At 36.0% G+C, this 27,777-nt stretch overlaps 1 long non-coding RNA gene and 1 other non-coding gene across 2 annotated transcripts; one reads left to right on the top strand and one right to left on the bottom strand.

Annotated features, from left to right (window-relative positions):
* Positions 1 to 26,756, bottom strand: LOC129143211 (uncharacterized). The gene is made up of 2 exons (XR_008546363.1): positions 26,529 to 26,756; positions 1 to 238 (listed from the first exon to the last, which is right to left on the bottom strand). It is a non-coding gene; the product is annotated as an uncharacterized LOC129143211 (long non-coding RNA).
* Positions 18 to 232, top strand: LOC112206923 (small nucleolar RNA U3). Its single transcript, XR_002941407.2, has one exon. It is a non-coding gene; the product is annotated as a small nucleolar RNA U3 (small nucleolar RNA).
* Positions 26,757 to 27,777: the final 1,021 nt, after the last annotated feature.

Raw genomic sequence — 27,777 nt, 5'->3', positions numbered from 1 at the left:
TTAAGAGTCACCTCGTCAAGACTATATTTTCAGGAATCATTTCTACAGTGCACTACTAGAGAAGTTTCTGTGAACTTGTAGAGCACCGGAAACCATGAGCAGGAAGTGCAGCGTTCTCTCCTGAGCATGAAGCCGGCTCTTGGTGTGGCTTCACTGCAACTGCCATTGGCCATTGATGATCGTTCTTCTCTTCTCTGGGAGAGTAAGAGAGAGAGGACACAGTCTGAGTGGTTCCCATCTGAAAAAAAAAAAAGAGAGAGAGAGTCGCCTCATCACCTTAGCGTCCCTGTAGTAAATAGAGAGTAAGGCACACAAGTCTGATTCCAATCAGAGTGAGGGGTAGTTTTTCGGTTTTTTTAATACAATGTACATTCTCTCAGATTAGTTTCTAGCTCAGCACCAGTAATAAAAAAGAGAAATACTCCAACCCAAGCTACATGTGCAAAGATGTTCACTGAAGCATTGTTTGTTATCAAAACTATATATATTTTAAAAACCATCCGTTAAAAAAAATCTGGTTTAAGAAAACTAGGTCTCTGTGAAATGGAATACTACAAAACCATTAAAAAGAATGAAGTAGATCTATATGTGTTCATATGGCATAATCTCCAGGGTATGCTGAAAAGTGAAAAAAATAAGGTACAGAAGGATAAATATGATAGACTAACATTTCTATTTAAAATATGTATGTATGTAACACATTTCCACCTACATATGTACACAAATATATATGCTTGTACTTGGAAAGAAAATATCAAGTACATTTCTGAAAGCTGTTAACAATACCTAAATCTGGAGAAAGGAATTGTGGACTTGGAATGGGAGAAAGACCTGTGTTTTATTGCATACATCTAATTTTTTTACCATATGCATGTATTTTCCCACTTAAAAACAAAATACTAAAAGGACAGTTTTTTAAGTAGTGTATTTTTATCTGAAGCACTAGCTACCATTAGAAATAAAATATTCCCAAATCTGTATCCCTTACCTAAAATTATCTCCTGATAGTGAGACACATAAAATTAAAACTCAACAAGTCCAAAACTAAGCTTCCAATCTCGTTATCTCAACCATGACTGCCACCACCATTAAACATGTTTCAGTTCTTCTGTTTCCTAGTCTGTCCACCCTTCATCAGGTCTCTTGAGTCAGAAACCTGGAAGTCATAGAAGACTCCACCTTTTCCCTCACTTCCTACCTCTAATCACCAGACCAAATGCTGTCAATTCTATCTCCTAAGTTCCTCACAAATCTGTATCCTACCTACCATCTAGTCTGCCTTAACTAACACAGTATTTACACCTCTCCCAGCTCACTCTAATCCTTCTTACTAACTCTCTGCATCTAGTATCTCTTGAATCTAAATTCCACACCATTTCCAGAGCGGTCTGTCAATATTCCCCAATTTAATCAGACCTTTCTCCTACTTAAAACCCTTCAATAGTTATTTGTCTTCTTCGGAATAAAGTCTAAATTACTTGGCATATCACACAGTTGTGGCCTCTGCCTGCCTTATCTACCACTGTCTCCACTTTTTCTTTCCCCACCCCTTCAATACACAAACCTACCACTCCAATTACTTGCAGCTCCCAATTTTATCATGCCAAACTCATGTTGTTTCCTCTATCTATTTTTCTTTTCTTTATTTTTATTTTTGAGACAGGATCTTGCTCTGTCTCCCAGACTGGAGTTCAGTGGCTCAATCATAGCTCATTGCAGCCTCAAACTTCTGGGCTCAAGCAATCCTCCCACCACAACCTCCCAAAGTAGCTGGGACTACAGGTGCACACCACTGTGCCAGGGTAATATTTTTGTTTTGTTGTAGAGACAGGGTCTTGCTTTGTTGCCCAGGCTGGTCTGAGACTCCTGGCTTTAAGTGATTGTTCTTTCTGAAACACTTTTGCCCCCTTCTCTACCAAAGCCTCATTATTTCACTTGGTACCTCTCCACTGATTATGAATATTTTTATATTACTTCTTTTATTTTCCTATCCTCAGATCCTGCTACAGTGCCAGGTACATGACATGCTCTCATTAAATATTTGTTGAATAAATGAAGCAAGTTAGACAAGCCAGCTATCATTCCAATGCAGGTAATAACTCCTCTAGCTTATCGTAAGTTCCTCCTTAAACACAACAAATCCTTATGGCTTCACATTGAAAAGAAAATGAATCTTGTCAATGCATCTTTTGATTCTTACCAATGCAAGCTGCTCTCTTAACACATCTTAAAGATAACTTGAGTGAATAACGGTTTTACATTGTGCCTTAAAAACTGAAGCATTCATTCTACATGGAAAGGCCCACGAGGGACACTACTAATGAGATGTGACATGGAAAAAATGGCTCAAGTAAGAAAGTAACAGCTTTCAAACAATTCAGATTAATACATATAAATCGCAAAAACGCTGAAGAACAGTTTATAGTTTACGCGTGGTTTGTCCCTTAAAATTGCAGCTTACAGGAGGCTGGGAGCTGTAATTCACACCTGTAATCCCAGCACTTTGGGAGGCTGAGGCAGGTGGATCATGAGGTCAGGAGTTCGAGACCAGCCTGGCCAATATGGTGAAATCCCATCTCTACTAAAAATACAAAAATTAGCCGGGCGTGGTGGTGTGCACCTTTAGTACCAGCTACTCAGGAGGCTGAGGCAGAACTGCTTGAACCCAGGAGGCAGAGGTTGCAGTGAGCCTAGATCGCGCCACTGCACTCCAGCCTGGGTGACAGAGTGAGACTCCATCTTGAAAAAAAATTATAATAATAAAACATTGCAACATATAGGAAAAACTCCAATTTATTTAACCAAGGAAAGATTAGCGATAATGGTAAATAATGTTTGCTTGAACAATGGAGTCAGGAAAAAAAATGTTAATTATATAAAGCTTTTGTGTGAAATATAAAACATTCAACTTTTAACTCATTTTCCTATTGCCTAAATGTCCTGTACTTTCAGAAGTATTCTCCATCACCTTGATGATATTCTTTTGTATGCAAATTTTATTTACCTGAATTGTTAATGCTGCTTTTGTTTGTACTTATATCTTAATTATTCTCTCTTCATTCACCTGTCATGAGGGTTTTGATTCACATTTCAGAAAATCATGAACAAAATATTTCTTTGGGAAGTAGGGTAGTGTCACCAATGTTTTTGTACTACTAGAGGTTATTCTGCTTTTCCAGTTTAAAAAAATGAGCATTTCTTCTTTTTATAAACTGTCAAACACTGAAATTAAACTTTAAACTGTACTGAATGGATAAAAGAGATTTTAAAGTATGGATTGTATGTCAGGTGAAGAATATAGTACATAGAGACTCCAGTGAGCAAGCAATTCACAATATAAAATATATGCCTTCAGGAAAAATTCCTCAGGCCAGTAACAGTAAATGGCAATTAGTAATGCTCATGAGAGTATTATTTTAGTCATACAGCCAAAATCTTTATTTTTTCACTAGCATCACACTATACAGCCTACAATGTCTAGGCTGAAAACCTGTTTGATTTAGTCAGAAGTTTTGTTGAAGCAAAAGTTGTGGATAGAAATACTCAAGGGTTGAGATTATAGCAGGACAAATTCCTCAACTGTGGTTGAAAAGGAGGCGGAAGGTTCACACTCTCAGATCTTTAAAAAAAAATGTAGTTTGCTCTGTTTCATTGTGCAATAAACTAAAATGTAAGTATTGAAAAGGAAGAGAAAGCAAGTCTGTCTTTTTGCAAAAGTTTCTTGAAAGTCTTTAAGAAATAACAATGTCTCACTACCTGCCACTGAAATCACAGATTCAACTGAGACATTAGGAGACCATATGCACAAACACTCTATGATTTCAAAAAGACAAGCTCATTGGGAAGAAAAAAGTTCTCTGTCTTTGATTTCTTTTAGAATGATAAAATGAAAGGGATATTAATACATATTTTAAGCCTTGTGAATTCACAATGGGGTTTTACAATAAAGAGGTAAAAACCTTTGAACTAACAAAGGTCCATCACCGTGCACTTTTTTTCTCACAAGTGCATTGTAAAGGAAATTATGCTAGATTGAAGGACCAGCTGGCTTTTGCCACTACACCTTTAGTAACATAACACATTCTCAGACTGTATCAATCCACCCGGAATCAACCATATCATTGACTCCTCTTAGACCGCTCCTCTTACTGCATAGTGCTGTTTTCAGTCCAATGCCCTGTGAAAGCATTCTCTCACTGGCTTACATCTGAGTGCCTCTTTGTACTAGCCCAAAGCCTGAAGTCAACAAACTCCATTAAGTTGATTAAAGTAGTCCTAGAGACTACCCAGGCTTTTACACTGCCCTTAGATTAAAGACAAAAAAAAAAAAAAAAAAAAAAGGCTTCTTCTTCTGAGGATGTTTTAGTTTGGGTTGGAGAATTTGGATGAGGTGTTGAGTTCTGTATGTTTTGTTTTGTTGCGGGGCGGTGGGGGGGTTGCTGGATTTATTTTATTTTCTCTCTAATTTTCAAAGAGGTCAAAAAAATATGAAGGCTCTTAGAAAAAGAGAGAAGGCTTTTATTACAAGTGATCTCCAATTATTCCTTTGTTCCCAAAGACAGTAATTACAGCTGCTGAAACTGAAGAAGCCAACACTGTGTCCTGAGGAAGCATTTATCATGCGCCCTGGAAGAAGAGTCTTACATAAGTATCAGTCATTTCCCTAAATTTAACTCAATGGAAATGGTTCCTCAGTCAAATTCAAAATCTAAAGGAAAAATTGAAAGGCCAAAAAATCAAATAGTCTAAGGTGTGAACTGATTATAAACCCACAAAAGAATCAAAGAAACTGAATGAGACATGGCGCAAATGAGTGTCCATTTTCTACAACACAGGTAAATGTATAGCATAGTGGTTGCAGGAGTTAAACATCCTGGTTATCTGACTAGGTTGACCAATGATTTGACCTTGGGAAAGTTGCTTAACCTCAAAAGCTCATTTCTTATCGGTAAAAATGAGGATAATAGTATCTGCCTTGTTGGGCTATAAAGATTTTAGAGAAAAGGGGCCAGTCATGGTGGCTCATGCCTGTAATCCCAGCACTTTGGGAGGGCGAGGTGGGTGGATCACTTGAGGTCAGGAGTTTGAGACCAGCCTGGCCAACATGGTGAAACCCTGTCTCTACTAAAAATACAAAATTAGCCAGGTGGATTGGTGCACCCGTAATCCCAGTTACTCAGGAGGCTGAGGCAGGAGAATCGCTTGAACCCAGAAGGCAGAGGTTGTTGCAGTGAGCCAATATTGTGCCACTGCACTCCAGCCTGGACAACAGAGCAAGACTCCATCTCAACAACAACAAAAAGACTTTAGAGAAAAGATATCTTAAGCATTTAGCACAATATCTGTCAAATATGAGATATTTTCTAGAGTTCAACAAAGCAAGTTTAGAAGCAGTAGATGCTATTATTTGAGACCCTATGCTAAGCCCCCAAAAGACCTGGATTTTAGTTCCACCTGAGGCATTTACTTGCTGTGTGACTGTAAGCAAGTTTCAGAGCTTCAACATCTTCATCTGTAAAATTAAGGAGTCAAACTAAATTGGGAATTTGTATATCCAAATCTCTTCTCCACAGCACCAGTCTACATGTTCAAAACTGAATTACTGCTATTTATTCCATCCCGTTCCACATAGCCAAAGGAGAATTTTTCTTTTTCTCTCCTAAACCCACATCTCAACTTAATTCATGACCAAAAGGCAAATTCTCCTATGGGTGAGATAATATGGATTTTCTCTGGTGTTATTCCTAGCTCACTGTATTAGCATCATCGAATATTATCTTAACACAAGTCATAGACCACAACTGATGTTCAATCTACAATTAAAAGAAAAATTGAAAATAATTTGAGATTTACGCAAGTTCCACTTCCTTTTTGCAATTAATCTTGGTGCATTTTTACCTCCCCATTTCAGTAAATGGTACTGTTATTCATCTAGTCCCTCAGGACAAAAACCTTGGAATTACTATTAATACCTATCTTTTATTTCATATTCCATACCAAATCCAAAAGCAAGTACCGTTGGCACCCACCTACAATATATACCCAGAATTTCACCACGTCACCTTCACATCCATACCTACCTTTCTAGTCCAAGTCACTGTCATCTCTGGCATGGATTATTGCAATAACCTCCTTCCTATTGGATTGTAGCCTTTACAATTACGGAATAGCCCTTTTATCTCTAATAATGCTTCTCCCCTTAAAAATCTACATCGATATGAATAAAGCTGTAATACCTTTCTTTTGGTTAGTGTTTTTTAAGTTACCTTTTCCTACCCTCTCTTACATTTAACCTTTCTGTATCCTTATATATTTGGATCCTTTGTTCTTTGTAAGCAGTATATAGTTGGGGTTTCTATTCTTAGCCAGTCTTAAATGTCAGTCTTTTATATGGAATATTTAGTTCATTTACTTGTAATACAATTGCAGATATAGTGGGCTTATAACTATGACTTTATAATTTCTTTTACATTTTACATTCCATTTCATATTCTATTTCCTTTCTTGTTTTGGATTAATCTAGTACATTTTAAAATATTTTCCTATGTTAATTTGTTATACTATCATTTTCATTGTATTTCATGGTATAGGAATATAGATTACTTAGATTACATCATATATACTTGAATTATCACATTCTAGTATGAATTATTACTTATATCACTTTCCAATACTGCTAGAACCTTATAGCACCTTACTCCTATTTAATCCTGTTTTTACTTTTTGCATTATTTTTGTCATGCATTTTGATTATATATCAATTTAAGACTCCAAAAGACATTATGATTATTGTTCTATACAATCAATATCCGTTTGTATTTACCCAGATATTTTCCCTTTCTGATATTTTTCATTTCCTCTTGAATTTACAGGCTTCTCTCTGAAGAGCTCCTTTTGCTATTGCTTATTATTATTATTTTTAGTACAGGACGTGGCAACAAATTTTCTCCATTTTTATATGTCTGAAATTGTCTTTATTTCGCCTTAATTTTTCAAGTATATTTTCACCAGGTATAAAATCCCAGCTTGGCAATTATTTTCTTTCAGCATGTGAAAGATGCCATTTCATTGCCTTCTGACTTCTATTGTTTAGTTGAGAAGTCAGATATAAGTTTTATTGATGCTGTTTTGGAATAAAGTCTTTCCCTGGCTCCAGTTAAGACTTTCTCTACTTATTTGTTTTCAGCAGTCTTACATATAAGATGCTGGGTATTGTTTTCATTGTGTTTATCCTACTTGAACCTATGGATTCACGTTTTCAATCAGTTTTGGAAAATGGTTAGCTTTTAACTCTGAATATTATTTCTATTCTACTCTCTCCTCTTCTCCTTCCAGAACTTCAGTTACACATCATTTTCATCACAGTCCACATTACTCTTATCTGTTTTTCCATTATTTGTTCTCTCTGTGCTTCTGCTTGGGTGTTTTCTATTGGCCTATTTTCCAATTCTAAAGAAAACGTAGAGCCTCCAGATGATACTATCTTCCATCAGAAAAGCTTTCCTCCTTCTGCTAATAGCAAGGACAGCTATTAGGGGGACTAATCATCTCAAGCCAATCAGGAATTGTGCTGAGTTGCAGCTGTGAAGAAGTTTTGGTAAAACTCAATGTAGTTCTGCTTGGCCCCGTTCATAGGTCATGGCTCCCCAGGGTTTTTCATTGTAAGCTTGGTAGGATTTTGATTTCCCACATCTGAATGACTAAAGGAGATTCAGTTCTGCCCTTCAGAAGTTTATCACTTAGTTCTTTAGCTTCCTGACCCACACAGCTTCAAATGTGACAAATGTCATCAAGGAACCATCTATGTGTCTGACACTCCTCAAGTCTGCAATTTTGTTACTTCAGTCCAAAAAAAAAAAAAAAAAAAAAAAAGAAGTCAAATCCTGTTGGTTTCTCTGCTTCTCAAGAAAGGCCTTCTGCTACTCTGCTACAGGTCAAGCCTAGCCTAGATTTTCAACCTCAAGAGGTACCCAGATTTACTAAGTATCCCAGATGAAAAGTATCTCCAGATCAATCCACCACTCTTTCTAGGGATTTTATTATCCTCGCATGTTTTATTTTGGGGTCTGCTCCCCAGAGCAGCCTTTGTTTCCTAAGCATCACAAGACTATGTGATATTTCACTCTACCTTTCAGAAGCTTTCAACCTAGCTCTTTAATCTCCTATCTTGGTTCAGAGTTCAGCAGATGTCTTGTGGGAAAACCTGGCCATGTATTTGAGATCCCTCTAGTCTCAAATTTTGTCACTCCAGCTTCACATAACCACTGAAGTTTTTATTTTCCCAATAAGTAGTCCTCAGCCTGGGCCAAGTTTTAATCCTTAGCCCATGCCCAGAATATCAAACGCTCTCAAGGGAGAAAATAGCTCCTAATCATCCATGTCCCTCTCTGAAATTGTAGCTTGTCTTGTCCTCATAGCTCCCATAGCTCTTTGTACCTTTAAAATTATACGTTTTGGAATTTATCTAGCTTTTTCTAATTGTTTTCAGCAGAAGCATTGCCCTAATGCAACCTACTACATCGTGCTTAGAAGTGTAAATCTACTTAAATCTCCCAACAGGCTTTGCTGCTTCCATTCTGGCCATACCATAGGCTGTTTGCCACACAAAAGCAGGACGATCCATTTAAATCACAAATCAGGTTACATCTCTTATTATTACACTTATACTAAAATCCAAACTCCTTATTTTGCCTTACATCTCTTATTACACTTATACTAAAGTCCAGACTTCTTATTTTGCCTTTAAGGCCTTATATGTTCTTGACTTGATATCTCTCTGGCCCATTCTCCTAACTCCCTCCTTGTTCACGTAGTCCAGAATCATTGGCCTTCCTAGTATTCCTCAAGCATGCTAATCAGAAATCTGTTCTTCTCCCTTATTCCATCCCATCCCAGAATACAAGCTCTATGAGACAATGGACTCTGTCTACCTTTTTCAACCACTTTATTCTCAGCACCTAAAATAGTGCCTGGCCATATTGTAGGTGCTAGATAAGTATTTACTTAATAAATAAATGAATATAATTGAATAAAATGGAAGCTGTCTGGCTAAAATATAACTGGAGTTGTGAAGCCCTGATTAACAACCTCTCCCTTTGCAGACTATGATAGCCTAGATAATTGAGAACTGATTACATAATTTTTAAATAAAATTCTTATAGGAACTTTGAAACGTGTCCAAAGCCACTTGGGGTTCCAAGGATCACAGTTTAAAAACAAAATGTGTCACCAAGAATCCTTCCTGTTCTAACATTTTAGTCAAAACACCATATTAAAGGAAAAGCTAAAGCTGAATATGCCAACAGGCCTATTCCACTAGCACATACATATATATTTATTTGTGGTGTATACATATTTGACACACAAATATGACACACATGCACATGATTTTTCATGACTAGTACAGCTAGACTCTTAGAGACACAGTAATTTCTCTTCAAATTAGCCTTTAGGAAATGTTTGTGTGTATGTGTGTGTGTATATATATATATACACACACACACAGATAAATATATATATATATTTATACACAACATGCTATTATGTGTATATATATACACACTATGCTATTTTTGCCTTTAATATTCAACTTTTTAATTATTAGGACATATATTTTTTTGCCTATATATTCATACATATATATTTATTTTTGGTATACATACATACACACACATATATTTATCTCTGTTTGTGTATATATATATATATTTATACCACTATTTTATATATATGTGTATATATATACCTATTCCACTGGTACATACATATATATTTATTTGTGTGTATGTGTGTGTGTGTGTGTGTATGCCTGTGTGTGTATATATATGTATCTCTGTGTGTGTATATATACACACACACAAAAATAAATATAATATGTATGTACCAGTGGAATAGGTGTGTCTGTGAGTGTATATATATATGTATATATACACACACATATATATATAAAGTGGTATAAATATGTATATACACACACAGAGATAAATATGTGTGTATATGTATACCAAAAATAAATATGTGTGTATGAATATATATAGGCAGGAAAAATATATGTCTTAATAATTAAAAAGCTGAATATTAAAGGCAAAAATAGCAATAACTATGCACTTACTTTGATTCTCCAACTTATTTCCTAGTGTAACTTTCTCATTTCAGTGCCCGGCTTTGGGAACCTAATCAAAATTTGTTCTAGGCTTCCCTCAGAACAAAAAAAAAAAGATACTCTTTTTCAGAATGCTTTAGACTCTAGACAACAAACTATGCTTGTGGCAATTTCATAAGTGTGTAGCTTAAATTCTTGCAGTTTTGCAGTTTGGGTTTAAGATCTTAGGCACACAGAGTTATACAAGTTTCATTTGTAGGTGAGAAGGAAAAAATAAAATATGGTGTTCTCAATGACCTATGCTCTCCCTTCCCTGAAGATGAAAAAGAACTTCATGCTCATGGAACTTCACAAAAGTAATGACTACTTAAGGTCCAAACAACTCTAGTCCTTGGAAAGAACTGCATTTCATCAAAAGAGGTCATTAGTAATCACTCATACAGACCTGGTATTTTCTTCCCACCTCTGCAAAAAAGTATCAATTTGTTCTCTGTCTCTGGGCAGCTTCCTATCATTTCTCAAGACAAGATTTCCCTGAAGTACCAGCGTAGGAGGCACAGGGTTGTGAGGTATATACCTTTGGTACCTATCCCTTTTCATTGCAATACATATCTTTCATGATTCCCTTGACACAAGTAGTGATGGTTTGGTTTGGTTTGGTTTGGTTTGGTTTGCTTAAGTAAGATAGCATACAAAGAATTAGTCATTACAAAGACAAAACTTAATGGACCGAAAACTTAAAACGTGCAATTATTACCTTAGACTCTGGCAAAATTATTTTGAGACAACCTAAATTCACGACCAAAAGGCAAATTCTCCTGTGGGTGAGATAATATGGATGTTCTTTGGTGTTATTCTTAGCTCACTATATTAGCACCATCAGATATTATGTTAACACCAATCATAGGACACAACTGATGCTCAATCTACAATCAAAAGAAAAATTCAAATAATTTGAGATTTACACAAGTTCTACTTCCTTTTTGCAATTAACCTTGATGCATTTTTAACTCCCAAGTATCCATGTTAAACATAGGTAGTTACTGAATAACAAACCACTTGAGAATTTTTCATAACTAGTACAGCTAGACTCTTAGAGATGGAATAATTTTGCTTCAAATTAGCCTTTAAAATGTAGATACTAAAAATGCTTCTTAATTTTGAGATTGAAATTGAAAACATTTTTGTCTCCAGATACTTGAGGAGCCTGACGACTAAACAAATAAAAACTGCTACTTCTCACCTCACAGGCTTAGCTTGTAATTCAGAAGTTTCAAATGGTGGCCAGCAGGGCAAATCCAAAACATAAATGAGTTTTATTTGACCCACGCAGTGATTTTTAAATTTTTAATTTTAAAAATCAAGAAATTTCACTTTAAAAATCCAGATGTCAGGCCAAGCTCAGTGGCATACGCCTGTAATCCCAGCACTTTGGGAGGCCAAGGTGGGAGGATCCCTGGAGCCCAAGAGTTCAAGACCAGCCTAGGCAACATGGCAAAACCCCATCTCTAAAAAATACAAGAATTAGCCAGGTGTGGTGGCATGCTCCTGTGGTTCCAGTTCGTTGGGAAGCTGAGGTGGAAAGGATCACTTGAACCCAGGAGGTTGAGTCTGCAGTGAGCCATGATCGTGCCGCTGCACTCCAGCCGGGGTAGCAGAGCCAGACCCTGTCTCAAAACAAAACAAAACAAAACAAAAAAAACAGATGTTCAGTGTCTCTTGCTGTGCCTTGCACAAAGCATCAGCTGAAGGGGTAAGTGGGGCTGGTTCCCCACCCACGCTCCTCTGCTGAGCCATGTTCACAAGGCCTGCGCACTCATTTGCCAAGCCTGGACTATAATCACTAAGGGGAAAGAGTGACTTTTTCTAATTTGCACAAATGTGCTATATGGTCTAAAAACATCGCATCCCGGGGCCTTCATTCATCATTCACACATAGTAGAAATCACCTGGAATATTTAAACAAAGCATGTAAGCTTGAATTTACTGCACTCCTGACCACTCCCTATTATTACTCTCCTGCTTCACTATATTATGCCTGTTATCTCTGTAGATATTTGAGTTTCCAACTTTGGTTAGGATAAAAAAATAATACCTCTAATTTATTCATCTAAATTACGTAAGTTTAAATTCACTTTGCAAAGGTAGGTTGATGATGCAAATGCAAACCCTCAGCAAGCTGGCTTTTCAATCAGATAGACCTGGGTAACTATCTAACAGGGGGAAACTTATGAGACCTGTCTGTGTGTCAATTTCCTTACCTGTAAAATTAGACTAACATTACCTGCTGGGTTTGTAGTGCAGATTAAATGAAATGACATGTAACAAAATATTTAGTGTATACTAAGTACTCAAAACATGTAATTTCATGTTAATTGCTGAAATGACATCATCTTTCTAATCCTGAAGTAGAAACCTTGTCAATGATTTCTAGAATCATAAATATTCATTCAAACGTATTAGACTATAAGCTGCTTGAAGGCAGGTACCATGTCTACCTTTCGTTAGTCTCTCCCCAACACTGGCATACAGTAGGAACTTTAAATTTATTAGTAGAATAAATGAATAAAATTACTTTCCAGGCTGCGCTGGGAACTGGGAAATGAGCAAGATCCTTCTCCCTTTCTAATCCAGGCATACTTTTCCAACATGAATCAGATAATACAATTAAAATAGGAGTCTATAACAGAGACTAATGTTAGATGCATTTGAACAGTGTAAACAAGATTAAACATTTGCGTTGGGTTGACATACATGTCCCGGACAATTAAACATCATAATATCATAATGCATTAAATCCAAAAACAAGGAAAGTCCAGTCATTTTCACCACCAAATACATGCATTAAAGTCTATTAATGTGGAAATCTCAGTTGCTGACATTTGATCTTCACACAGTATATGAATGTATCAAATTACCACATGTAACCCCAAAATATGTCCATCTATTATGCAGTATTTTTTAAATGTTTTAAATGAAAGCATTAATTCAAGACATGAGATCCAGAAACCAAATATAAAAGAGCCGCTTTTCAAGTGGCTCCAGGAAGAATTTTAGCATGATAGATGGCTGGAAGTTTTACTTAAAGGTAGAAAGTTTTAGAAACTAAGCCTGTCCCACAGGTTGTCAATAAAATAGTGAGCTAAGGGCAGAGCTCAATGGCTCTCTGACACTTTCCCCTCTTAAAAAAAAAATTAAAAACTGGTACACCCCAGAAGACTAATTTGTTCAATTGTCTCCTGTCTGCAGAAATACACTAAGACTTTGGCAGGGTTTTCACAGTGGAGGAAACAAGGTAGTTGACACCTTCTAGTTAGCCAACTTGGATCTAAAATGTAAAGGCAAGTGAGATTTGTTTTTCCTAAATCTTTCTTTAAGACAGCATATCAGTCTCATTCACCCTCCCACTAACTTTCCTTGAAAACATGCAAGACTAGTACAATATACATATACTTTAGTGATCCAGGTTCCTCCTTTTTATATTAGTACAACTGGAAAGTGTGATGCTACCTCTATGTGTGTAATGTAGCACAAAGGTATGCTCACTGAGGCATACAACCAGAATGTGTCAGTTCAGAGGAGGAAAAGTCCTCTCATCCCTGGAAAAATATTTTACGCTAAAAACTATAGCTATTTCCAATGCAAGATTTACTAAGTGATATACCTGGGGGGCAAGTGACTTCATGTTCCAATAAATACCTTATTGCATGGGGTCTAGTTGGATATACCCACTTTTTAAAGGATAAGGAATTTTTTAGCTGTTCAAAATATAAGCAATTTGTGACCATATATTCCCTAATGTAGAAGATTCCATTGGCTTCATTTTATCACCCAGATCTTACGCTGTTGAAAAAAAATGTATGAGATGCTGCTACTTTGATACATAAATGTTTTGTTTTTAAAAAAACAAAGGTATTTTTCTATATATACCAGTGAAAAGAAAAGAGATTTTTCTGTTTCTACCAGTGAAAAGGCTATGAGCAGAGCTGCCATTCGTTGACTCTTGTTACTTGAGTAGGTGCCTGTAAAGGGCCAGGTGGTGTTTATGCAGATGACTGAGCAAGTTACAATGTGTTCTTCCTTTTGGATAAAACATTAGTGTATCAGATGTGACAAATCAGATGTTCATCTTCCGCACTTCTGCATTATTTTACATTGAGAATTAGACGATGTGCTGGCTTAGCTTTTTGCTTTTGTTTTTTTCTTGAGAATAAGTTCATAAATAAAGTTTTCTCTACACTCTGCATAATCATAGTCTTACAGAATAGCTAACTGGCTACTTAAAATGATAATTACACCTATATCTGTCTTACAGTGTGCAAGAGATAAAGCATGTGCTCTGGGGTAACAAAAACACACCATTCATATACTCTAGGAGCTATTTAACACATTATCCATTCCTATGCTCTTGTTGTCAAGGGAAAATGTGGTCTTCTCATAAACATTTTGAGATGAACCATCTGACACTCCAGTGTCCAACCAGGAAATTAGCATTTACTGAGCACCAAAATGAAAGGCTCAAAGCAAACTTCTACTTCCAATCCAAAGGGATACCTGAAGTAGACTATATGTTTAAATTAAATTTTTAAAGAGCCTGAAAATAATTTTTAAATATTCAGACAACATTCCCATCTATAGAATCTGCAGGAGTCTTTCACCCACTTAGCATTCCCATGCTTTCAGACCACTCTAATTCCCCTTGGCTGCTCTCCAGGGAGCATTGTTCCCAAGAAAAGACATTCAGAGTTTCCCCGTGAACACATATTTCCAATAAAGACAACTGAAAAATGTATGCTGCTTTGTGTATTTTATTTTAACTTTTAGAGACAGGGTCTCACTATGTTGCCCATGCTGGCCTCGAACTCCTGGGCTCAAGTGATTCTCCTGCCTCTATCTCCTGAGTAACTGGGACTACAAGCACATGCCACCATGCCTGGGTTGGTATCTTTATATTGAGAGCTTCTATTATGAATAAGAACAGCACTCTGTCACTAGTGAGAAATTAACAGAGGAAGGCATTCCTCTGTTATACCATAATCGTTTGTGGGGCATGCCATACATAATTTGCTCCTGATCATAAAGCTACAAAGCTTGTAAAAAGACTTTACCAGTGTGGGAATTGAGTGAAAATCATATAATTTGCTTTGTTCAAAGTTTGGAAAAAACTTTACCAATGTGGAAATTGAATGGAAATGATATAAAGAGGATAGATTTAAACTTAGGTCTATCTGACTGCCGAATCACTACTATATCCACAAGACCACACTGCTATTGTTTTTTGAACTTCAGCTGTAAATTCAACACTCAGGTGGACATATTCCATGTATTAAATTTAATTCCAGCAGGGCTTTATATGGTCTCATAGCATCTTCTTTATGCCTTCCTTATAGCACATTTACGATATAATTTATAATATAGTTGTTATCCATGTACAGTGCATTTTCCCCTACTCTCTACAATATCGGTTCCTTTAAGGCAGGAAAGAATATTCATCTTGATATCCCCTCAGAACCTAAAAAAGTGCCTTATATATGCCAACCATTCAACAAATTATGACTGAATAAATAAACCCATAATGGTCTTGGATAATTCGGGAGCTGTTTCAGAATCATCATCATAAATACACTCAATATTATAACTGATAAAATTAGTGAGAAAATAGAAAATATTGGAATAAGTAACTGCCTTAGATTGTTATATTAATTTGTATTACTGCATAACAAAATACCACACAATTAGCTTCTTAAAACCATCTACATTTATTAATCTCCAGTTTCTATGGGCAGGAGCCCAGGCGTGGCTTAACTAGGTCCTCTGCTCAAATCTCACAAGGCTGGTACAATCTAGGTGTCACCCAGGCTGTGTGCCTTTCTGGAGTTCAGATCGTTATTGGCAGAATTTAGTTCCTTGCTGTCATAGGGCTGAGGTCCCCAGTTTCTTTCTGGCTATCAACTGAAAGCCAATCTTAGCTCCTAGAGGCCCTGCAGTTCCTTGCCCTGTGGCCCCCTCACACATGACAGTTTACTTCTTTAAGGCCAGTAGAATAATCTGCTAAAACTGAGTCCTATATAATCAAGGGAGTGATTATCCCATCACGTTTGCTGTCTAATATAACCTAATGAAGGGAGTGACTGGCTCATCATATTAACAGGTCCTCACCAATGCTCGAGAGGAGGGAATTCTATAGGTGCATATGCCAGGGAATGTTGAAGGCCATCTTAGAATTCTACCCATCACTGTGGGGTTTCCAGAAGCAGATCCTGGGACAAGAATCGATGTGAAAGTTATTTATTAAGAAGTTTTCCAAGGAAAAACCAGTAAAGGAATGGAGAAGTGGGCAGTAAGAAAAAAAAAAAAGAAGCAAGGATGCCAATATCTGGCAAGTTCTCAAGGGAGCTAAATTTAGCTCAATTCTACAGTGAAATTCAACAGTTTGGGTTATGTCTAAGGGTTGCAAAGATGAGGGGTAAGGAAGCTTGAATATTACACTCCTGTCCCTATCAGGTATTGGTATCAGGGCTATCTCCAGAGCATATAAATTCCAACTTCAGGCATCCAGAAACAAACTCACAGCCATAGCCTACACTCAACTTTCTCACAGAGCAATGCAGATGCTAGCTGTCAGGAATGAAAACTTCTGGGAGCAAAATAAACAAAAATGATTAAGGGATTTAAGAAAATCATAGTGGGGCATTGACATTATCCGCTACATGAACTTTTTGTAAAAGTGTGTAAATATCACAATGAAAGTTACATCATTTTGTTGTAAAATATATATATATATAAATGTAATTAATTATTTAATAAATATGCAAACTTCTGGTTTTAGTAACATGGCAGTCTGAGTTAACATGGACTCCCCCACACACATTCACACTATAGCCATATAGAAATGTGAATAAATTAACTGGCAACCAATGAGTGAGGAAAGATCTGGAAAGGAGGAAGCTGAAAGAGATTCTTTAAATCTCTGTATGAAGCCCTGAGCTATCCTCAACCTGAATATGTGTAAAGTCTATTAGACTCAGACAGCAAAAGCTCTGAGACCCGAACTATAGTATACACCACATATGGAAGCACATGAGCACATAAGCTATGAAAACCAGAATAACACAGCAAAGTCTGTGAAAACTGAACTGACATTGGAACCAAGCCCAACTAGACCAGGTCAGAATTTACAATGTAAATCCAAGGTTGATTTCTTGCTTTTAAAAAAATAAAGCCCATCTCCAAAAGGATTTAATAGAGCCCAAAACTCATAACACAATATTCAAAATATCTAACACACAATTCAAAATTACTTGACATAAAGAATCACTAAGAAATCTAAACAACTGAAAGGAAAGGGCAATCAATAGACATCAACATTAAGATGATCCAAATGTGGAATTATCAAACAAAAAAAGTTATGACAGCTAGTATAACCATGCCACAAGAAGTAAGGGCAAATAATCTAGAAACAAATGGAATTACAGTCTCAGCAAAGAAATAGAAGCTACAGAATAAAAACTTAGAAATATACAATAAAAAAAATTTTTAATTCACCAGAGGGACTTGACTCAATGGCCAATGAAAGAAGAAAGTCAATGAACATGAAGACAGATTAGTAGAAATTATTCAGTCTGAACAATGAAAGGGAAAAAATGGTCAAAAAATAAACAGAGCCTCAGAGACTAGTGAGATAATATCAAAGGTCTAACATTTATCACACTGGAGTTATTGAAGGGGAGGAAAAAAAAGGAACAGTGCAGAAAAGTATTTGAATAAATAATGGCTGAAAATTCCCCAAATTTGGTGAAAGACATAAATTTACAGATCCGAAGAATCTCAGCAACCACAAACCGGATAAATGTAAAGAAAACCACACCTAGATATATCATAGTGAAACTTCTAGAAATCAAAGATAAAGTTTTAAAATCTTGAAATTAACAGGGAAAAATTACATTACATATGGGGGAGGAAGAATTTCAATTACTGCAGCTTTCTTATTGGAAACTATGGAGTCCAGAAGACAGCGGCATAACATTATTTTCAAGTACTGAAAGAAAGAATTGTCAGCCTAATCCTGTATCAAAAATATCCATCAGAATGAAGGCAAAATAAGGACATTCTCAGATAAGGGAAATATGTCACCAGGAGATGTGCTTTCAAAGAAATGCTAAATAAAGGTTTACAAGGAGAAGGAAAGCAATAATAGAAGGAAACTTGGAAGGTCACTAACAAGGAAAGAGCAATAGAAATTGTAAATATCCAGGTAAATAAAATTAGAGTATTATTTGCCTCTTAAGTTTGTTATAATATGTATGACTGCTGAAATCAAAAATTATAATGCTATTTCAAAATAGGTTGATGTGATACATATAACAACTACATCAAAAATGGGGAAGTATAAACTGTCCTAAGGTCTCTTCACTTTACCTAAAGTGGTAAAATATTAATTCTAAGTAGCTTGTGTAAAGTTTGATATGTATATTGTAAGCCCTAGGATAACCACTAGAAGAAAAACTACACTAAGAGATATACTAAAACAAACACTGCAGATAAATGAGAATGGAATTCTAAATGTTCAAACCAATCAAAAGAAGGCAAGAAATGAAAAACAAAGGTATGAAAAACAAAATGAATGGACAGAAAACAAATAAAATAGTAGCCTTAAATCCAACCACACAAATAAGTACATTAAATGTCTGTGGTCTGAACATACCAATTAAATAAAAGAGTGATTATCAGATAAGATTTGAAAAAGAAAAATTCAACTATGAGCTGTCTAAAAGAAATCCATTTCACATAATGGTAAAAAAAAAAAAACAAAAATAAAAAAAGGCTAAAAACAACAGAATGAAATAGCATATACTAGGAAAATGCTAATAAAAGAAATGCTGGAGTAGATGTATTAATATTGGACAAATTCAGAATAAGGAAAATCACCACTGACAAGGAGGGAATTTACATAATTATAAAAGACTCAATTCACTAAGAAGGTGTAACAATTTTAAATATCCATGCACCTAACAATACAGCTGTAAAGCACATGAAGTAAAAGCTTAATAAAATGAAAAAGACATACAGAAAAACCCACAATTATAGTTGGTGACTTCAACATACCTCTATCAGTAATTAATAGAATAAGCAGGCAGAAATGCAGCAAAAATATAGGAAGTTTGAATATTATCAACTAACTTGACCTAATTGACATCTATAGACTACTCCATCCAACAAAATAGAATACACATTCATTTCAAATGCCTTTGGAATATTCAGTAAGTTGGACCACATTCTTAAATTTTAAAGAATTAAACTTATCCAAACTATCTGCCGTGGCCATAATAGAATTAAACTAGAAGACAATTAGAGAAATAAATCATTTCCTCCAGATACTTGGAAATGAAATAATGCACAATTAAATAATCCAAGAAAAAGACTCAAGGGAAATTCAAAAATACTTTGAACTGAATGAAAAATAAAAATACGACATATCAAAATTTGTGGGATATAGTTAAAACAGTGCTTAAAGGGAAATTTATGGTATTAAATGTGTAGATCAGAAAATAAGAAAGGTCTCAAATTAATGCTTTAAGCTTCCATCATAAGAAACTAGAAATGAAGAGTAAATGAACTCAAAAAAAGGAAAGAAATAACAAAGAGAGAAAGATCAATTACATTGAGAAGAGAATAACAAAAGAGAAAAATCAATGAAACCAAAAGCTGTTTCTTCAGAAACATTAAAACATACATAAAACTGGCCAGGTTGATTAAGAAAGACAGAAGGTGCAAATTACAAACACCAGGAATGAAGCAGGGGAAAACGCTTCAAAACCCACAGACATTAAATAATAATGAAGGAATGCTACAAAAAAAAACTCTATTCATATAATAAATTTGACAGCCTAGATGAAATGGACCAATTCTTTCAAAGACATCAACTATCAAAACTCACTCAAAATATAAATAGATAACTGAGGGGTCCTATATTTATTAAATAAATTAAATCCATAGCTAAAATATTTCTAATAAAACAAACTCTAGAACCAGAGGGTTTCACATGTGAAGTCTACCAAATATTTAAGAAAAAATTAATACTAGTTCCACACAATCTTTTCCAGAAAAAAGAATGTTTTCCAGCTCATTTTATGAAGACATCACTACCCTGACCCCTAAACCAAAGACAATACAAGAAAAGAAAGCTACAGATCAATATCCCTCATTAATATAGATGTAAAAATTATTCAACAAAATTTTAACAAATCAAATTTTATCAATATATTTTTAAAAACACATCACAACTTAGTGGGGTTTATCCCAGAAATGAAAGGCTAATTTATATTTAAGAAATATTCAGTGTAAATCACCATATTACAGACAAAACAAAAAAAAAGGCACATGATCATATCAGCAGATACAGAAAAAGCATGTGAGAAAATTCAACATTCATTCATGATATTTTAATTATTAAATAAAAAAACCCTCAGCAAACTAAGAAGAGAATGGATATTCTTCAATCTGATAGGGAGCATATACAAAAAACCTAACACTATGCCTAATGGTGAATGACCAAAAGCTTTCCTCCTATGACTGAGAAATAAGCAAGAATATCCAGTCTCACCACTTCTATTCAATATTGTTCTGGAAGTCTTAACAGGCACAATAAGATAAGATAAAGAAATAAAAGACTTTTAAATTAGAAAACAAGAAATAAAACTATCCCTATTCAAGATAACGTGTATCTACATGGAAAATCACAAGGAACAAGGGACCCCAACCCCCAGGGCCACTAACTGGTACCATCCATGGCCTGTTAAGAACTGGGCTCTATAGCAGGAGGTGAGCATCTGCAAGGGAAAATTACTGCCTGAGCTCTGCCTCCTGTCAGATCAACGGTGGCATTAGATTCTCATAGGAGCAGGAACCCTATTGTGAACTGCGCACACCAGGGATCTGGGTTGCAAGCTCCTTATGAAAATCTAACTAATGCCTAATGATCTGAGATAGAACAGTTTCATCCAGAAACCATCCCCTGACCCCCATCCATGAAAAAATTGTCTTCCACGAAACCACTCCCTGGTACCAAAACAGTTGGGGACTGCTACTAAGGAATCTACCAAATGCTCTTAAAGCAACAAGTACATTTCACAAAGTCACAGAATACAAGGTCAACATACAAAAATCAATCATTTTCCTATATACTAGCAATGAACAACTGAAAACTGAAATTTTTAAAAAGTACCATTTACAATCGCCCCCTAAAAAATAAAACATACACAGATCTATATGCTGAAAACTATGAAATACTCAGAAAGAAGGCCTAAGTAAATAGAAAGGCACTCCATTTTCATAGATTAGAATATTTAATATAAATAAGATGTCAATTTTCCCCAAAGTAATCTAGATTTAACACAATAGCAATTAAAATCCCAGAGAGATATTTTGCAGATATAGATAAGCCTGTTCTAAAATTTGTATGGAAAAGTAAAGGAACTACAACAGTTAAAACAATTTTGAAAAAGAATGAACCAAGTTGGATAACTCAACATTACCCAACATAAAATGTATGATAAAACTACATCAATCAAGACTGGTAAAAGATGAAAGGACAGACACATAGATCAATGCAACATTACAAAAAGTTCACAAATACATCCACATAATTATGGTTGGTTGATTTTTAATAAAGGTGCAAAGGAAATTCAATGGAGAAAGGGTGATCTTTTCGACAAATGATACTTAGAACAACTGCATATCATATGCAAAAAACTGAACTTCAGCCTTAACCTAATACCACACACAAATGTTAGCTCAAAATGTGTCAGAGACTTAAGTGTAAAATAGAAAAATATGAAACTCAGAAAAGAAATGTAGATAAACATCTTCATGACCTTGGGTTAATCAAAGAGTCTTTTGATAAGACACCAAGTGATCAATCCATTATAAAAGAAGAATTAATAAATTGGACTTCATCAAAATGAAAATATATTGTTCTATGAAGAAAATCATAAAGAGAATGAGAAGACAAATCATAGATTGAAGAAAAAATATTTGTAAATCACATACCTGATAAAGGATTTGTTTCCAGAATATACTTTAAAAACTCACAAAACTCAGCAATAAGAAAACAATCAACTTCATTTTTAAAATGGGAAAAAGATATGAAGAAAAAAATGAATGTCTAATAAACACATGAAAAGAAATATGACATCATTAGGCATTATGGAAACACAATTAAAAACCACAATGATATACCATTATGCACTTATTAGAATGGCTAAAAAAAAACAAAAAACAATACCAAGTGCTGACAAGGACACAGAGCAACTGGCACTCTCATACATTCCTGATAGGAATGCAATATGGTACAGCCACTTTGGAAAACAGCCTGGCAGTTTCTTATCAAATTAAACCTACACTTACCATATGATCCAACAATCCCACATCCATCTGTTGTACTCAGCTATTTTTAGGGTATTCATCCTAGAGAAATGAAAACTTATGTTCACACAAAAACCTGTACATGGATGTTTAGAGCAGTATGTTTGCCACAAGTAGAAACCTGCCAAAGAAAGCTGTCCTGCCTAGGGCTCTCTCTCCTCCATGGGGAAGGTCTGCATCCAGTGACTAACCAATGTGGGGGTATAGCCTTGGCCTCCTTGCTTTAAGACAGACAATTTTTCACAGGCATCCCAGTTTCAGGACTCTCTGTAAGATCAGTTGAAATGTCTATCGTGACTGAATCATAGTTCAACTTTTCCTTTAACCCTATTATTCTTCCCTCACCATTCACAGGTATGTCTCCCAAAACACCCACCAAAAAAACTTCCACACACAAATCTCAGAGTCTCAGAGACTGTTTCATGAGGAACCCAATTTGTGACATGGTAAAATTAAGTTTACCTCAAGTAAGGGAAAGATGAGAATACGATTTGGGACAAGAATAAGAAAAAGTTAAGCTAATATTGGTGTTATTTTTATAACTGTTTTAAATGTATGCATGTCTTCAGCAGACACTCTGATATATGTTATAGTAATTCAAGCCATACATCTCTGACAGTTATGTAGTAATTCCAAAAAATTCATAAAATATGTAGGTAATAATCTGGCCTAGAGGAAAGGCGGGAAACTAAATATTGAAACACCAGGTGAAACAGTCGATTGTACTCAGCTATTTTTTTCTCTGAAAGTCACTTGTAAAAAAAAAAAAATTATATATATATATATATGTATATATATATATATATTTAAAGTTTAGGCCAGACTTAGTGGTTCACACCTGTAATCCCAACACTTTGGGAGGTCGTGGCAGGAGGATCACTTGAGCCCAGGAGTTCAAGATCAGCCTGGCCAACATAGTGAGACTCCTACCTTTACAAAAAATAAAATAAAATAAATAAGCCAGACATGGTGGTGCATGCCTGTAGTCCCAGCCACTCAGGAGGCTGAGGGGGGCGCACCTCTTGAGCCCAGGTGGTTGAGGCTGCAGTGAGTTGTGATCACACCACTGCACTCCAGCCTGGGCAACAGAGCAAGACCTTGTCTCAAAACATACATACATACATACATACATACATACATACATACATACATACACTATAGATATATATATGGTTTAGGAAAAAAACTTTAGTTCTGGAACAAAAACAAATAGTAAAAAAAGAATATTTTCACAAGACCAAAAGGATAAAGATTTTTCTAACATAAGACTTTCTTTTCATTGGGGCTTTTACAGCAATTTGAAAGAATAATAGTATCAAAAAGAAGTGTACATTGTATTTCCCATATATTATCTCATGTTATTAATTAAATGTTTTTGGTTATGAATCCCCATGTTGCATGGCCACAACATAAAAATGAGCCTTAATTTTACTCTTTTGGCTACTTTAAATATCACAACTTCAGACCATCCAAATTAGGACGGCAAGCCAAGAAACTGGTGGAAAAAAACTGCTATATCACAACCTTACAGAATTTGAAGAAGCTGTTAGCCATGGGAATCATCAAGGGACAAATTCACCCCCTGCCTCTGTGCCTGACTCACAGATTCTAAACTAGCTGAGGACACTTGAAAAAGTCTGCTTGGTGAGAAAGTTCTTTTTCTCCTTCTTATGTGTGCACGTGCACACATACAGACACACTCACTTTGCTTCAAGTTCACAAGCCTGCAGCAGAATGGGCCTGGAGAAAAGAGATGATCTCTAAAAGGCTATATATAAAAGTTGTCAAAAAAAAAAAAAAAAGAAAGAAAGAAAGAAAGAAACTGCCCACAAGGACTAAACTTCCAGGAGTGCAGATACAGTGAGGGACAGATTAGCTAAAATTCTGTGTTTGCAGAATAGATTAAACATCAAAAAGAAAAGCAGAGACCCCAAAAAAATTCTCTTTACAGTAAGACTTTTTGTTTAGTTCTTATTTTTAATGCTTTCCCACAGAGAATAGAATATGAAACCAAGAAGCCCAATCTTAACTGAGAGAGAGAACATTAAAGGGCATAAGAAAGAGAATTGAAGATTTATTCAATGGACAAAAGATTGAAGAGCTTTGGTGGGTTTTGTGTTTTGTTTTGTTTTGTTTTGTTTTCTAGAGGATGACTTAAACTACAGCAGCCTGAGGGAAAGAGTAAAAAGTCTTGGATAAAGTCTAAGACTGCTAAGAAATCTTGGGCCAGAAAAGAGGAATTGCTCTGCAGTGGCAGCCAGAGGCAGTTTCAAGGACTGCCATCTGCTTCCTAGGATTGGAGCTACTTCAGCAATTGTTTCTAAGCCTATGTTCAAAAACCAAGGCAATGTCACCAATGAGATTTGGATTATCCCAGGAAACCAGAACATTTGGGTCTGCCAGCACTGGTAAATTACTACCATGTAAATAAAGCATACTCTGTCCAGATCTGCTTGTCTTGCTAAGGAAACAAAAGCCACATCTCTTGCTTTCAAGGAGTTTGCTACCCTATAGAGGAGGAAAAAAAAACATCTATATGTGTTAACATATGATTTTCAAAAGGCATAAATGTATGTCTACAATTAACTGTTGTTGTATAAGATGTAAAAGCTAAGTACTTGAGGGAGATAAGAGAAAGCAAGGATGGAACAGAGTTATTCCAATCAGACTATGAACAGAATCAGGTTTAAGAACAATGGGTAAATATTTCCCAGGAGACATAAGTTGTACACATTTGTCTTGAAAGTGGTAGGTGTCATGGTTGTATGGAAAAGAATAAGAGGAAGATATAACACAAAAAATTGTCACTTAGCCAGACATGATGGCAAACACCTGTAGTCTCAGCTATTCAGAGACAGGTGGAAGGATACTGTGGTTCTATGGAAAAGAATAGGAGGAAGATATAACACACACAAAAAAATTGTCACTTAGCCTGGCATGGTGTTGCACATCTGTAGTCTCAGCTACTCAGAGACGGAAGTGGGAGGCTCACTTGAGCCCAGGAGGCAGAGGTTGTAGTGAGCCGAGATAGTGCCACTGTACTGCAGCCTGGATGACAGAGCAAGACCCTGTCTCAAAAATATGTATATATATTGCTACCTTCTAGAGTTCCAAGGTAGAAATAAGGAGAGTGTGCTTGAAATTTGCATTGCTAACACATTTCCTAAGATGTATCAAAGCAAAAAAAAGTGCAGTTAAAATGGGAGTCAGTGAGAAGTTTAGCAGTTTTCATTTGATAAATGAATTAAAGAATTAATTGAAAAGGGGCAGCGTTAGGTGGAATTCAGGTGAATGAGTTAAAACTATCAAGAACCATGAAGAGTCTGAGATTTTACCTTACTTGCAAGCTGACGAGTTAGCCTGCAAAAGTCATGAGATCCTATAGCAGAGATAAAGGGTTTAATTACTCAGGACCCAGCAGGCCACATGAACATCATTTTTGCTTTAGCTACACTTCCCACCCAAGTGCCATGGGGGTGATGCAGAAGGGGCCCCGTGTATACTGCACATGCAGTAGGTTTGCATCACAGCTGAGAAATGCTGAACTTACAAAACCTGAATCTTTTATAATGGGCAGTAAGCAAACCTGTCTGACCTTGCTCCAGAGAAGACATTATTTTATTATACTGGACAGTAAGCAAACCTGCATCCTTGAAAAGATGATCCAGAACAAAAAGACAGTTGTTTCTGCTCACCAGACAGAAAAAAATGCAAGAGACCTATGGAGAATTTTCTCCAAACAAGTGGAGGATAGAAAGGCCTACAGAATGAGTGCATGTGAAAACAATAATTAAGAGATGAAGGAATATCACAGGGCAGTAAATGAAGTAAATGAGGGGAAAATAGTATAGCGTAAATAGGTGAGAAAACATCAAGCAAAACTACTCTGAATTAGTTATTTGTTGCTGCATAATAAAATTACCCCCAAAGCTTAGTGGTTTAAAACAATAAAAATTTATTTTCTCACATAGTTTCACGGGTCAGGAATCTGAGAGCAGCTTACCTGGGTAGTTCTGGTTCAGGTTCTCTCATGAGGTTACAGTCTAGATGTTGGCTGGGATTACAGTTACCTGAAGGCTTGACTGGGACTAGCAGATTCACTTTTAAGCTGATCATTCATTCACAGGCCTGGCAAGGTGGTGCTGGGTGTTGTCAGGAAGCTTCAGTTGTTGACCACGTAGACCTCTGAATAGGGCTGTGTGAGAGTCCGCACGACATGCAAGCTGGCTTCCCACAGAGCAAACGATCCAACAAGAGAGATCAAAGAAGAAGTCACAATGCCTTTTATGATCTAGTCTCAGAAAACTTCCTCTCACTCCTGCCATATTTTATTCATTAGAAGCAAGTCACTAAGTCGAGCTCACACTCAAAAGAAGGGAAATTAACCTTCACATATTGAAGGATGGAATATCAAAGACTTTGTGGATATATTTTAAAACCACTACACAGTCCAAGTTGAAGCATCTGGCATGATGATGGAGAATATTATTGATGAGCAAAAAGTGCTATCACTATTAGTGAGACTGTAGTTAAAACAAGAGACAGGTGCAAGAGTAGAGTGAGAAGAGATGACATAATATACCCAAGTTGCAAAATTTCTGTATAGGCATACCTCAAACCTAGGGGTTTGGTTCCAGACCACTGCAATAAAGAGAATATCACAATAAAGCAAGTCACACAAATATTTTGGTTTCCTGGTGCATATGAAAGTTACATTTATATACTGTAGTCTATTCAGTGTGTAATAGCATTGTGTCTAAAAAACAATGTATATACATTAATTTTAAAATATTTTATTGCTAAAAATGCTAATGATCATCTAAGCTGTCAGCGAGTCATAATCTTCTTGCTCAGGATCTTGACTCAATGTTGATGGCTACTGACTGATCAGGTGGGTAGCTGTTGAAAATATATATATGTTGAGATAGGGTCTCACTTTGTCACCCAGGCTTGAGTGTAGTGTTATGATCTGGGCTTATTGAAGCCTTCACCTCCCAGGCTTAAGCCATCTTCCTACCTCAGTCTCCCAAGTAGCTGGGAATGCAGGCACACACCACCATGCCTGGCTAATTTTTATACTTTTTTTGTAGAGATGGGATTTCACCTTGTTATCCAGGCTGGTCTCCAGCTCCTGAGTTCAAGCAATCCACCCATCTCAGCCTCCCAAAGTGCTGGGATTACAGGCATGAGCCACTACACCAGCTGGCTGTAAGAATATTTTAAAATAAGACAACAGTGAAGTTTGTTGCATC

This window comes from Pan troglodytes, chromosome 1, assembly GCF_028858775.2.
Source record: "Pan troglodytes isolate AG18354 chromosome 1, NHGRI_mPanTro3-v2.0_pri, whole genome shotgun sequence".
NCBI classification, from domain to species: Eukaryota; Metazoa; Chordata; class Mammalia; order Primates; family Hominidae; genus Pan; species Pan troglodytes.
This window is presented reverse-complemented; position numbering and strand designations above follow the sequence as displayed.